A 14,256-nucleotide genomic window follows, 5' to 3' on the forward strand; every position below is an offset into this window, starting at 1 on the left:
TGGCTCCTGCTCTGCCCAAGACCGCAAGCAACTACAAAAGGTCATGAATGTAGCCCAATATATATCATGCAGACCAGCCTCCCATCCATTAACTGTCTACACTTCCTGCTGCCTTGGTAAAGTAGCCAGCATAATTAAGGACCCCACACATTCTCTCTTCCACCTTCTTCCTTTGGAAAAGATACAAAAATCTGAGGTCACGTACCAACCAATTCAAGAACAGTTTCTTCCCTGCTGTCAGACTTTCGAATGGATTTACCTTGCATTAAGTTGATCTTTCTCTACACCCTAGCAATGGCTGTAACATTACATTCTGCACTCTCTTGTCTCCTCTATGAATGGTATGTTTTGTCTGTATAGCATGCAAGAAACAATACTTTTCACTATGTTAATGCTTATGAAATAATGAATCAAATAAATTAATCTGATCTACACAATTAAGAGTTTGGAAGCACTTAGATTAGTGCATTATTGACTTTATGTATTTGGATCAAAGACACATCACTTGATCGTGACTGGAAATGTTGGCTCTATTCTCTCACCACATATGCTGTCAGACCTGGGGAGATATTTCAGCCTTTTCTGTTTTTGTTTCAGATTCCAGCATCCACAGTATTGTGCTATTCTACAATCACATATGTTGTGGTGGTGGGGGGGTTTCTGGAGTTAACTAGGCCTTTCAATAAGAGCACAAGAGGCCATTAAAAAAATAAACAGAATGTTGTAAGCAGATTTAAACATCAAAGCAAGGTCGAATGGTTGCTATTGTTGAAGCCTTGACAGCTGACTACACATTACAGCTCTCAACCTCAAACAAACCTGCAATCCATGTACTTGCATTCACTGAATCAACAAACCCAGACAGACCAATTGTAACATGAAGTGTTTTATTTTTCAGGTCCAAAGAAGAAATTTGAAATAAAAAAAGTGCTGGAAAAAATACAACAAGCCTGTGCAGAATCAGTTAAATTGTTGACAACCAACTCAAAACAGTAACTATTCCACCCTCTACACAGATGCTGCCACACCAGCTGAGTTTTTCCAATGCTTGTTCTGTTTTCCCCAGATTCTCAGCATTTGCAGCGTGTTGTTTTTATTTCAAGGAAGAAACTTCTTAGGCTACCAGTGCTGAAGTTGCAGAGAACTTGCTGTGAAGAGGAAAGAAAAGCACTATTAGCCCACTGCATAAACAAAACTGAAAGCTCAACCGAGGGAGGCAATGTTCTCTCGCAAATTATCACCATCCAGACACGCACAAGGATTTACCTCATAGAAAGCCATTGATCCCACACAAGTAGAGAAAAGCGGTCCAGTACAATCCATCTTTCAACTCTTGGTGCACAGCCTTGTAGCTTATGGCATCAAGTGCACTTTCACTTTCTACCTCAAACACTCGGGGGCAGTGAGTTTCAGACCCCCATCAACCCTTGGATAAAATATTTCCTGACCACACCTATCCTTTCACTAATTACTTTTAACCAATGACACCCCACCCTGCATAATTTCTAACCTCAATGACAATAGGTCTCATCTAACCACACTAGGCTGTTCGACTTTACACACCAATTAAATTTCTCCTTAGCTGCTTTTGTTCCAAATAAACCCAGCCCATTCGGACTTTCCTTGTAGCTAAAGTTCACCATTCTTAAAACTCTCTTCTGTACCATCTCTAGTTCTTCCTGTAACGTGATCAGAACTGTACTCTTTGATGCAGTGCTATATATAATTTAGTATAATCTCTCTGATTGAGACTTGGCGTATATAACCAATAAAGGATAAAGCTAGTTTGCCTTCTCAGCCACTTCTTCTATCTGCCCTGCTCCCTACAGGGTTCTGCACACATGTGCTCAAGGTCCCACTGTTTCTCACTCAGACATCCAAGGAAGGATTTGCCAACATGAAGAGTAAATCCCTTTCTGGAAGAAACTGCGAATGGTTGGATAAAACAGTCATCATTGTGAGCTAAATCCAAAAGCACAAATTCTAGTCCATTTTAACAGGTTCAAAGTAGATTTGGTTTGTCATGTTGCATAATACAATGTGCATTAAATACTCACTACTTCCAGTTGGGTGGAAGGACCCTCTTGGACTTGTAATAATGAGCCAGCCTGTGGATTCTGCTTTCAATAAGAATCAAACGGAATTTGGCATCTTCATCCTGCAGTGAAAACATTACATTGTTCAGACTGAGTGCAAAGCATTTATCAGTGCTGTTTAACAGGCATCCCCATATCAACTTATTATTGGCTGTTTCAGCCTCCATAGGTACCGGAAACTGCTAGAAATAGCTGCATAGCTCACTCAGACATCCAAGGAAGGATTTACCAACATTAAGGAGAAACCCCTTTCTGGAGGAAACTGCGAATGGTGGATAAAAACATTCATCATTGTGAGCTAAATACACGCAAATCCCCCTTCAAAGAAAATGGAAGCTGATCTTTATCACTTAACTTGGGTGGTAACTTTAAGAATGCATTAGTATTAAATAAAATTCAAAACTTAGGTAATGCAAACTTCAATGTTTCACAGTACAAACTCAAAATTTAAGTCACGGCTTAAGATCATCCCATTCTTACGCTGACAGCTCTCAACCACATCCAGTAAACCGCTTGCTCTTAAACTGCTTTCTCTGTCCCAAATTCTGCCATAAACAAACAATTCTCACCATGATTGGAAGTTTATACCCATCTTCCCCCAAAAAGCCAAAAAAATCATAAAGGCAGACTTTATGTTGGACAGGACTGAGAAACTGTCACTGTTGTCCATTATCACCACTGAAATAGTCCTCAACTGCTGAAACCCACACATGCACAGAATAACCGCTGCCAGTAACAACACTTATCCAGAGGGCACATTATTGAGGCCCCCTCAGCAGCAATCAGAACGTCCAGTGTAATGTTGCCAGTTGCGCTGCAAAAAGCACTTCAAAAAGCTAGTGTTAAATGACATGCAATGAGATTTTGAACAGCACACTAACCTTCCTGTTCCTCTCCAAGTGTTTGCGGACAGCCACAGCAGTCTTGATCAAGTGATATTAATCCTCTGGAAGGTCAGGAGAAAATCCTTTAGACTTCAGGATCCTGAGAATTTTGTTCCCAGTAACAAAAAGCACCTGGGCAACACCATGGGAATCCCCAAGGATCACACCTGAAAGGCAAGAGTTCTTAATTTACCCAACTTCAACCAATCAAGTTGAAAGACAAACCTTCCCAACTTGTTATTTAGAATAGCAATTCTAAAACCCCAAAGTATAAAATTTCATTCCCTGACAAAACTGCAGCCAGTTACACTGAAATGCTCACTCAGACATCCAAGGAAGGTTGAACCAACACGTGGACTTGTCCTTTCTGGAGGAAACTGCGAATGGTTGGAAAAACAGTCATCATTGTGAGCAAATCTCTAAACCCAATGATAATTGTCTTAGTCAGTGACAGCCAAACTAAAAATTGCAAAAAGGAATGACATTGTTACATGAAACTAGATGACAGAGCATAGAAAGTCTTTATGTACACAACCAAGATACAGAAATTGTCAGTTTGCTATTCAAGTTCTAAAAGTTAAAAATCAGTAAACATGTTTAAGTGATAAACTTTAAAGTTTCAAATAATCAATTGCCTAAAATCAATATTAGCAGATGAGCTGATCCAACAACTTGCTCTAAAACTGAGCAAGCTCAGGGGCTGAGCAATCAGACAAAAGCTGCAAAAGAAAGATCCCAAGCTAGCAATCAAGACTTCCAACCATAAAAGAGAAAATTGGCAAAAAAACATTTCAAACACTAAAATAAAAATAAAAACTTGAGCATCTCGCACTTTGGCAGAATCGACACAACAGGAAGCCACGAGTTTGACGGGTTTTTGAAGTAGATTCACCATTCAGAACGGGAAAGTTTGAAAGCTTTCACTCCGACACTATAAATTCTACACTTCTCATGGGCCTTTACTGGAAATTAGATTAAAAAAGCACAACTTGCATTGCAATTGATTAGCTATGCAGTGCACGAAATTGCTTAATCAAGAGATATGATATGCCACTTTTCTGTTCTCTTTTCATATCCCTGTAATTTTTTCACTTTCTAACAGATAGCAAATCCCTTTTGAAAACTGCCATTAAATCTACACTCACCAGCCCTTCACGCAGTGTATTCTTGACCATAGCTCACTCCCCACAAACCCCCTTCCCCAAGTTACCTTAAAATGCCCCACCTCCAGCCCAGTGACAAATGTCTCCCTACGTTTACTTATCAAAAAAACCCTAAAATCTTCTTGGAACCTTCGCTGCTCCAAGAAAATCCCAGCTTCTAGTCTCTCCACGTCATTAAAGCCTGGCACCATTTTAAGAAAGCACCTCTGCACTTGCTCAAAGACAAAAGATTCTTCCTAAAGATTGAGATAGAAGTGAACACAAAGCTCCAGCTAAAGCATTACCAGCGCTCGACAAGAGGCTTAGCATAACTTCCTTAAAGACCCCAGGTGTATTTTTTAAAATAAAAACCATCCCAAAAATGTGGGGGCGGGGGGAGAGTTAATGTTTCAGGTTATGACCCTTCAGACATCAAGCATCTCTTTCCATAGACAATAGCTGACCTGTTTAGTATTTCCTGCAGTTTGTCTTTCATTCAGATCTCAAGTTCTTTGTGTTGGTATTCGGAGAAATTGGCCTTTTTGGTGCTGCAAATTCTAGGGAACTCTCTAAAATTGTACACTCACCAATCTGATGGGGTCAGGCCTTTCTTTGCCAGTTTGCAAGTCTGTTATTTCACATTATCCGATGTTAGTTTGAGCCACTAGGAAGGGAAGAAGTAGATATAATCAAATGCAGGAATAAAAAAACTTTCCCGTTTAAGCGAGTCTTACATTTCGTTTACAGGATAAATTGACTCAAAATGCAAGAAACCATGCAATAAATTTGACAATGACAATATTGAAAACACTGCATTTGATAGGTTATAGACATTGGACATTGCCAGTAGGACAGAAATCAGATCAATGTTCCAGGTGTAGAACACTTTCCAAGAATTATCCACTAAATGCTGACTGGCATTTTAATTGGTTTCCTCTCCTCAGGTAGTGTCATCCTTCCATCAAAAACTTTATCGCAACAATTGACCACCTTCATTTGCCGTTCGTTCTCATATCCTTGAAAACGCTGCCTTTCATCTCCATGACCATCTTTCCCCAAACATGACTTACAAAACTTTTTTTTCCTTTATAGTACTGAAACACACACAACCCAGTTACAAACCATACCGTGAAAGCGATGGTCATTTATCTTCATGCCTCCAGATCTCTATAGTGTTCAGAAGTTAATCACACACAGAAGTTAATCTCTGTTGTGTAACTCAGTGGAAAGAGCAAAATGACTATCATTGGCCCACACAAAACTATATACTCTCAGTCACAGGTGTAACTGTTGGCAAGCTCTGATTTCATGTCCAGTCAAATATTCTTTCCTTCTGGGGACTGTATCCCTCTATTCCCATCCTATTCATATATTTGTGAAGCCCCTTAAATGTCACTATCGTATCTGCTTCCACTATCTCCTCCGGCAGCGAGTTCCAGGCATCCACCACCCTGTTTAAAAAAAAACTTGCCTCGTACATCTCCTTTAAACATTGCCCCTCGCACCCCAGCAATGGACTCTTCCACCCTGGGAAAAAGCTTCTGACTATCCACTCTGTCCATGCCCCTCAAGCTTGTAGACTTCTATCAGGTCTCCCCTCAACCTCCGTCATTCCAGTGAGAACAAACCAAGTTTCTCCAACCTCTCCTCATAGCTAATGCCCTCCATACCAGGCAACATCCTGGTAAATCTTGTTTGTACCCTCTCCAACACCTCCACATCCTTCTGGCTGTGGGGCGACCAGAATTGAACACTATATTTCAAGTGCGGCCTAAGGTTCTATAAAGCTGCAGTATGACTTGCCAATTTTTAAACTCAATGTTCCAGCCGATGAAGGCAAGCATGCCATATGCCTTCTTGACGACCTTCTCCACCTGCGTTGCCACGTCCAGTGACCTGTGTACTCCTGTACACCCACATCCTTCTGCCTATCAATACTCTTAAGGGTTCTGCCATTTACTGTATATTTCCTATCTGTATTAGACCTTCCAGAATGCATTACTTCAAATTGTCCAGATCAAACTCCACCTGATATCTCTCCGCCCAAGTCTCCAACCGATCTATGTCCTGCTGTATCCTCTGATGGTCCTCATCACTATCTACAAATCCACCAACCTTTGTGTCACCTGCAAACTCGCTAATCAATCCAGTTACATTTTTCTCCAAATCATTGATATATATTACAAACAGCAAAGGTCCCAGCAGTAATCCCTGTGGAACACCACTGGTCACAGCCCTCCATTCAGAAACGCACCCTTCCACTGCTACCCTGTCTCCTAGGATCGAGTCAGTTCTGTATCCAGCTTGCCAGCTCACCTCTGATCCCAAGTGACTTCACCTTTTGTACCAGTCTGCCATGAGGGACCTTGTCAAAGGCCTTACTGAAGTCCATGTAGACAACATCCATCCCCTACCCCCAATCATCTTCGTCACTTCCTCGAAAAACTCAATCAAGTTAGTGAAGCATGACCTCCCTTTCACAAAACCATGTTGCCTCTCGCTAATATGTCCACTTATTTCCAAGTGGGAGTAAATCCTATCTCGAAAAATCCTCTCCAATAATTTTCCTACCACTGACATCAGGCTCACCGGCCTCTAATTACCTGGATTATTCTTGCTACCCTTCTTAAACAAAGGAACAACATTGGCTATTCTCCAATACTCTGGGACCTCCCCTTTAGCCAGTGAGGATACAAAGATTTCTCTCAAGGCCCCAGCAATTTCCTCCCTTGCCCCTCAGTATTCTGGGGTATATCCCATTAGGCTCTGAGGGCTTGTCTGCCTTAATGTTTCTCAATAACCCCAATACCTCATCCTGTTTGATCTCAACTTGACTCAAACTATCTACACACCCTTTCCCAGACTCATCATCCACCAAGTCCTTCTCTTTGGTGAACACTGACACAAAGTATTCACTTAATACCTCGCCCATTTCCTCTGGCTCCACGCATAGATTCCCTCCCCTATCCTTGAGTGCACCAAACTCTCCCTGGCTACCCTCTTGCTCTTTATACATGTATAAAAAAGCAGTGGGATTTTCCTTAATCCTTATGGCCAATGACTTTACATGACCCCTTTTAGCCCTCCTTACTCATTGCTTAAGTTTCTTTCTACTTTCCTTGTATTCCACATTTGCTTTGTGTTCCCAGCCTCCTAGCTTTGACAAATACTTCCTTTTTCTCTGACTAGGCTCACAATATCTCACGTTCCCAAAACTTTCCATTCTTATAGGAATGTGCCAGTCCTGAACCCCTATCAACTTATACTTGAACGCCTCCCACATGCCAGATGTTGATTTGCCCTCAAACATCTGCCCCCAATCTACATTCTTCAGTTCCTGCCTAATATTGTAATTAGCCATCCCCGGATTTAGCATCTTTATTTGAGGACTACACTTATCTTTATCCATCAGTACCTTAAAGCTTACTGAATTGTGGTCACTGTTCCCAAACTGTTCCCCATCTCACCCCAAGAACCAATCTAGTGAGTATTTGCTGTACCACTACCATTACAAGCATGCACTTCCTTGGATAGGGAGACTAAAACTGCACAATTCTAATGGTGCAGTCTCACCAAAAACATACACATTGAGGCAAGAACTCTTCACGCTTGTACCTCGGTCACCTTTGTCTTTCCAATTGCTTGCTATATTTGCATGTCAACTTTGTGCTCCTCAGACAAGACACAAGCTCCTCTGAGCATTAATGTTCAGTTTCCCAAGTTTTAAAAAAATATTGTTTTTCTATTTTTACTAAAAGTGAATAACGTCTCACACACACCCTCAAATGATAACCCCTACCTTGCTGCTCATTTACTTAACTTGTTACTCTATCAGTTACCCAATGCCCCATCCAAGTTCCCAATGGTGGCGAGTCCAGAACTAGGGTCATAGTTTGAGGATAAGGGCTAAACCTTTTAGAATTGACGCAAAGATAAATTTCTTCACCCAGAGGGAGGTGAACGCATGGAATTGGAATTCACTACAACAGAATGCAGTTCAGGCCAAAACATTGTGTGATTTCAAGAAATTAGATACAGCTCTAGGGGCTAAAGGAATGTGGGTGGGTGGGTTGTGTGGGGGGAGGAGAATCGGGATATTGAATTCAATGATCAGCCATGATCAAAATGAATGGCAGAGCAGGCACGAATTGCCAAATACCTACTACTCCTGCTTCCAGTTTATGTTTAATATATTCTTTCAACTCTACGAACCCATAACTTGTGTATTAACCTTTTGTGTGATGTCTAAGAAAATGTCTTTTGAAAAACCAGGTGCTGGTCCCACTTTATCAAACCAACCAGCTACACACAAAACTAAATGGCAAACATGATTGACTTTGTCTGATCATACTACAATGTTCTAACTGCTTTGAGACTTCCTCCAGATGAGATTCCAACAATTCCTCACAACCAGTCTTGAATACTGGTTTTCTATTTGCCAACTTCCAATCAATTGGGACCTAGATAAAACAGTACACCTCCGGACACAGGTCATCAGGCCCAGGGATCTGCCAGTCCTTAGCCCCATTTCCACCAATACTTCCTCAAGTATCACTCAACTGCCCATTTGTAACTTCTGACGTGTAATTACTGCCTTCTACTGTGAAGACAAAAACAATTGAGTAACATTTCTGCCATTTCCTTATTTCAATAGATAATTCCATCAGTCTTTGCCTTGGAGATCAACGACTTAACTTTAACTACTCTCACCCTTTATTACATTCCACTTCTTTCTACACGTACTACATAAAATGCCCTGTTTCGATTGAACTCTTTCTTACCACACCTAATGCGTTCACCAATTACTTCTAAATAATTACACCCCCCCTCCCCCACAATTTCCAACTTCAATGGCAATAGGTCTCCCCAATCCACCCTAGGCTGCTCAGCTTTACACACCAATTAAATTTCCCTTTAGTTGCCTTTGTTCCAAATAAACCCAGCCCATTCAGACTTTCCTTGCAGCTAAAGTTTTCCATCCTTAATGACATTCTTGTAACTCTCTTCTGTACTATCTCTAGTTCTTCCTGTAATGTGATCAGAACTGTACTCTAACTTTGATGCAGCGTTATATATAACCTCCCTCATTATATACTCCAGGCCTCAGTCAATAAAGGATATAGCTAGTTTGCCTTTTCAGTCTACCCTGCTATCGTCAGGGATCTGCACACATGTGCTCAAGGTCCCACTGTTTCTCACTCAGACATCCAAGGAAGGATTTGCCAACATGAAGAGTAAATCCCTTTCTGGAAGAAACTGCGAATGGTTGGATAAAACCGTCATCATTGTGAGCCAAATCCAAAAGCACAAATTCTAGTCCATTTTAACAGATTCAAAGTAGATTTGGTTTGTTGTGTTGCATAACACAATGTGCATTAAATACTTACTACTTCAAGTTGGGTGGAAGTACCCTCTTGGGCTTGTAATAACGAGACAGCCTGTGGATTCTACTTTCAGTAAGAAGCAAACGGAATTTGGCATCTTTATTCTGCAGTGAAAATATTACATTGTTCAGACTGAGTGCAAAGCATTTATCAGCGCTGTTTAACAGGCATCCCCATATCAACTTATTATTGGCTGCTTCAGCTTCCATAGGTACCTGGAACTGCCAGAAATAGCTGCATAGCTCACTCAGACATCCAAGGAAGGATTTACCAACATTAAGGAGAAACCCCTTTCTGGAGGAAACTGCGAATGGTGGATAAAACATTCATCATTGTGAGCCAAATACATGCAAATCCCCCTTCAAAGAAAATGGAAGCTGATCTTTATCCCAAAATTAGGGTTGTAACTTCAATAATGCATTTGTATTAAAGAAAATTCAAAACGTAGGTAACGCACAAACTTCAATGTTTCACAGTACAAACTTGAAATTTGAATTGTGGCTCAGGATCAAGCCAAACCATCCCACTGTTACACTGATGCAGCCAGTAAACCCATTACTCTTAAACTGCTTTCTCTGTCCCAAATTCTGCCATAAACAAAATTCTTATCAAGATTGGAAGTTTATACCCACTTTCCCCCAAAAGGCCAAAAAATCATAAAGGCATAGACTTTACATTGGACAAGACAGTGAAACTGTCAGCGTTGTCCATTATCCCTTCACTGAAATAGTCCTGAACTTCTGAAACCCACACACAAAGAATAACTGTTGCTAGTACCAACACTTCTCCAGAGGGTGCGTTGTTGAGGCATTATCTCCCTCCGAACCGCAATCAACGCAAATTGAATGATGAGAACTTCCAGTGTAACACTGCCAGTTTCTGCAAAAAGCACTTGAAAAAGCTCATGTTAAATGAAGTGCAATGAGATTTTGAACAGCATACTAACCTTCCTGTTCTTCTTCAAGTGTTTGCCAACAGCCACAGCAGTCTTGATCAAGTGATACCGATCCTCTGGAAGGTCTGGAGCAAGTCCCTTAGACTTCAGGATCCTGAGAATTTCGTTCCCAGTAACAAAACGCACCTGGGCAACACCATGGGAATCCCCAAGGATCACACCTGAAAGGCAAGAGTTCTTAATTAACCAACATCAACCAAACAAGTTGAAAGACAATCTTTCCCAACTTGTTATTTAGAATAGCAATTCTAAAACCCCAAAATATAAAATTGCAAGCCCTGCGGCCAGTTACACTGAAATGCTCACTCAGACATCCAAGGAAGGTTGAACCAACACGTGGACTAGTCCTTTCTGGAGGAAACTGCGAATGGTTGGAAAAACAGTCATCATTGTGAGCAAATCACTAAACCGAACAGTCTTAGTCAGACACAGCCAAATTAGAAATTGTGAAAAGGAATAATATTGCTCCATGAAACTAGGTTATGATGCATAGAAAGTTGTTATGTACACAACCAAGATACAGAAATTGTAAATTTGCTATTCAAATTCTAAAAAAGTGAAAAATCAGTAAACATGTTTAAGTGATATGACCGTAAAAATTTCAAATAATGTGAAATCTCTTGCTAAAATCAATACTAGCAGAAGAGCTGACCCAACAACCTGCTCCAAACACCCTGCCATCTGAACAAGCTCAGTGAGTTAGCAATCAGAGGAAAGCTGCAAAACAAAGATCCCAGCTAGTAATCAGCACTTCCACCAGAAATTTAAGAGAAAATTGGAAAAAAGTTTGAACACCAAAATAAAAAACAAACTTGAGCATCACACAATTTGGCAGAAGCAACAACAGGAAGCCACGAGTTTGAAGGTTTTTTGAACTAGGTTCATTCTCAAGAATGGGAAATTTTAAAAGCTTTAACTCAGACACTATAAATTCTACCCTTCTCATGGGCATTTACTGGAATGCATGAATAAAACTTTCCTGTTTAAGCTACTCTTACATTTCATTTACAAGATAAATTGCCTCAAAATGCAAGAAAGCATGCAAGTTCAATTACACTAAATTTGACAATGGCAACATTGAAAACACTGGATATTGACTGATCTGATTTCTCTCTTGCAATGCTCCATGTGTTGAACACTTAAGAATTAGACACTCAACGCTGACTGGCATTTTCATTGGTTTCCTCTCCTCGGGTAGTGCCACCCTATCAAAAACTTTATCACAACAATTGGCCCACCTTCAACTACACTTTGGCGTCGTGTCCTTGTAAAAGCTGTCTTCCCAACTCCATGACCATCTTTCCCAAAGATGACTTCCAAAACTTTTCTGGGTCTTTCCAATTGCTTGCTATATTTGCACGTCAACTTTGTCTTCTCAGACAAGATAACGCAAGCTCCTCCGAGTATTAACATTCAGTTTCCCACTTTCTGTACTGTAGGGTTTCTATGTTTCATTATGTTTTTAAAAATATTGTTTTTCTATTTTACTAAAAGTGAATAACCTCACAAACCCCAGATGATAACCCAACCACCACCTTGCCGCTCATGTACTTAACCAGTTACTGTCAGCTACCCAATCCATGCCACCCATGTTCCCAGTGGTGAGGGAGTCCAAAATTAGGGGTCATAGTTTGAGGATAAGGAATAAACCTTTTAGAATTGAAATGAGGAGACAGTACTTTGCCCAGAGGCGAACATGTGCAATTGGAATTCATGACTACAGAATGTAGTTGAGGCCAAAATGTTGTCCAATTTCACAAAATTAGATATAGCTCTAGGGGCTAAAGAGATGATGGTGGTGGTGGTGGGGGTGGGGGGGGGGGGGGGAGGAGGAGGAGAAGAGAAGAGAAGAGGAGAAAGAAGAGAAGATCAGGACATTGAATATCAGCCATGATCAAAATGAATGGCAGAGCAGGCCGCGAAGTGCCAGATGCCTATTCCTGCTTCCAGTTTCTATGTTTAATATATTCTTCCAACTCTACAAACCCATGACTTGTGTACTAACCTTAATAAAATGTCTTTTGAAAAACCAGGTGCATTAACATCTACTGGTTCCACTTTATCAAACCAACCAACAAAACTAAATGGTAAACATGACTGACTTTGTCTGATCATACGACAATGTTCTAACTGCTTTGAGACTTCCTCCAGATACGATTCCAACAATTCCTCACAACCACGTGTCTTGAATACTGGTTTTGTATTTGCCAACTTCCAATCAATCAGGATCTTGATTAAACAGTACACCCCTGGACAAAGGTCAGCAGATCCAGTGATTTGCCAGTCTTTAGCCCCATTTCTGCCAATATTTCCTCAAGTGTCACTCAACTGCTCATTTGTTGCTTCTGACATGTAATTACTGCCTTCTACTGTGAAGACTAAACAATTTTGAGAAACATTTCTGCCATTTCCTTCTTTCAAAAGATAATTCCACCAGTCTCTGCCTCTAAGAGATCAATAACTTAACTACTCTCATCCTTTATTACATATTCCATTTTTTCCACTTTCATCCTTTATTAAATTCAACTTTTTTCTACATGTACTACAGTAATGCCGTTTAGATTGAACTCTTTCCACATGTCCACCAAACAAGATTTAAACAAATTCTACTGCGCACAATCTGTCATGCAGAGGAATCTACCAACACTGCAAAACTGCCTTGGGCTCTTAATCTGGCTTTTCTTCTGGCAGACCTGACAGCGTTGGGATCATTCTGAATAATTAGGCATGACAATATATGGGATAAAAGCAGAAAATGCTGAAATACTCAGGTCAAGCAGTAACTGTGAACAGACAGAAAAACAGGCAAGGTTTCAGGTCAATTGCCATAGAGACCTGCTCCCCATCAGCCATGTGCTCATAAGTCATAAGAAACATCAGGCCTGCCCACCATTCAATATGATAAGGTTGGTTCTGGGGTTTAAATTTACTTCCCTACTCCCTGCGCACACCCCTTCCAAATCCCTGCAACACTAGAAATTCTCTGCCTTAAATATATTCACTGATTACACAAAGCTCTGGGGTTTGTGTAACTCAAACATCCCCTTTCTAAAACCATGTCTACCAGCTCCTTTTACTGAAAGGGAAAAAAGTCAATGGACTTACTGTGGACACACTGCGCCTGTAGAGGAAAGCTGACTGGGTCAAGCCCTTGCTGTAAGGAAATAAAGTAGAAACACAATGACCATCTGAAACAATTATTTTCAATCAGCTCCAACGTTTTGCTCTCTGCAGGAATTTCAATAAAACAGAAAATGGTGAGAATGCCCAGGCGGCCTGAAGTATCAGTTGTGGAAGATACTCCGAACCCACTGCTTTTGCAGTAATAGTAAATGGGCCCAGAGGCCTTTGCCAGGAGGGCTGCGGGGAGCACATGCTGGGAGCTGGGGCATGAACTCAGCTGCGGGGCCCGCGTGTTACAAGCGAGGCCTGAAGCCTTGCGCCAACGTGGCTGCAGAGCTTACTCAGAGCTGCGGGCGCAGCCTCCATACAGCCGCGTGCGGGGCCGGTGGAGACTGGGGTGGGGGAGCTGGGGTGGGGGGGATGGGGGAATGACTCGGGCCCGGGAGCTTTCCCCGCCCGAAAATGCGCCATTGCCGCTCCGCTCCCCACTAACCCCGCAGCGGCTGAACAAAACGAGGCCCGCGCCGCCGCCTATGCGACAAAGCGGTGCTAGGCCTTCCCGTTGCTGGAGAAGCCACTGTAGTTGAGTCGAGCTGGCCCAGGCCCCTTACCCAGCAGCGTGCATGCGACCCATCCCGGCGTCGAAAAGGAAAGAGAGCGAGGGCGCTGCGC

At 41.6% G+C, this 14,256-nt stretch overlaps 1 long non-coding RNA gene and 6 other non-coding genes across 9 annotated transcripts; all 7 read right to left on the bottom strand.

The window, feature by feature from the left end:
* Window positions 1–870: 870 nt before the first annotated feature.
* On the bottom strand, window positions 871–14,240 carry LOC144498900 (uncharacterized). Of its 3 annotated transcripts, none has more exons than XR_013498772.1 (8): window positions 14,196–14,240; window positions 13,567–13,615; window positions 10,453–10,622; window positions 9,510–9,610; window positions 4,710–4,786; window positions 2,978–3,147; window positions 2,058–2,158; window positions 871–1,148 (listed from the first exon to the last, which is right to left on the bottom strand). It is a non-coding gene; the product is annotated as an uncharacterized LOC144498900 (long non-coding RNA). The 3 variants fall into 3 exon arrangements; XR_013498774.1 differs by having other exon boundaries at window positions 4,587–4,786; XR_013498773.1 differs by lacking the exon at window positions 13,567–13,615.
* Window positions 1,866–1,961, bottom strand: LOC144499342 (small nucleolar RNA SNORD14). The gene has a single exon (XR_013498817.1). It is a non-coding gene; the product is annotated as a small nucleolar RNA SNORD14 (small nucleolar RNA).
* Window positions 2,298–2,393, bottom strand: LOC144499339 (small nucleolar RNA SNORD14). Its single transcript, XR_013498814.1, has one exon. It is a non-coding gene; the product is annotated as a small nucleolar RNA SNORD14 (small nucleolar RNA).
* Window positions 3,299–3,391, bottom strand: LOC144499344 (small nucleolar RNA SNORD14). The gene has a single exon (XR_013498819.1). It is a non-coding gene; the product is annotated as a small nucleolar RNA SNORD14 (small nucleolar RNA).
* On the bottom strand, window positions 9,318–9,413 carry LOC144499343 (small nucleolar RNA SNORD14). Its single transcript, XR_013498818.1, has one exon. It is a non-coding gene; the product is annotated as a small nucleolar RNA SNORD14 (small nucleolar RNA).
* Window positions 9,750–9,844, bottom strand: LOC144499340 (small nucleolar RNA SNORD14). The gene has a single exon (XR_013498815.1). It is a non-coding gene; the product is annotated as a small nucleolar RNA SNORD14 (small nucleolar RNA).
* On the bottom strand, window positions 10,764–10,856 carry LOC144499341 (small nucleolar RNA SNORD14). The gene has a single exon (XR_013498816.1). It is a non-coding gene; the product is annotated as a small nucleolar RNA SNORD14 (small nucleolar RNA).
* Window positions 14,241–14,256: the final 16 nt, after the last annotated feature.

This window comes from Mustelus asterias, chromosome 9 (genome assembly GCF_964213995.1).
Source record: "Mustelus asterias chromosome 9, sMusAst1.hap1.1, whole genome shotgun sequence".
Classification (NCBI taxonomy): domain Eukaryota; kingdom Metazoa; phylum Chordata; class Chondrichthyes; order Carcharhiniformes; family Triakidae; genus Mustelus; species Mustelus asterias.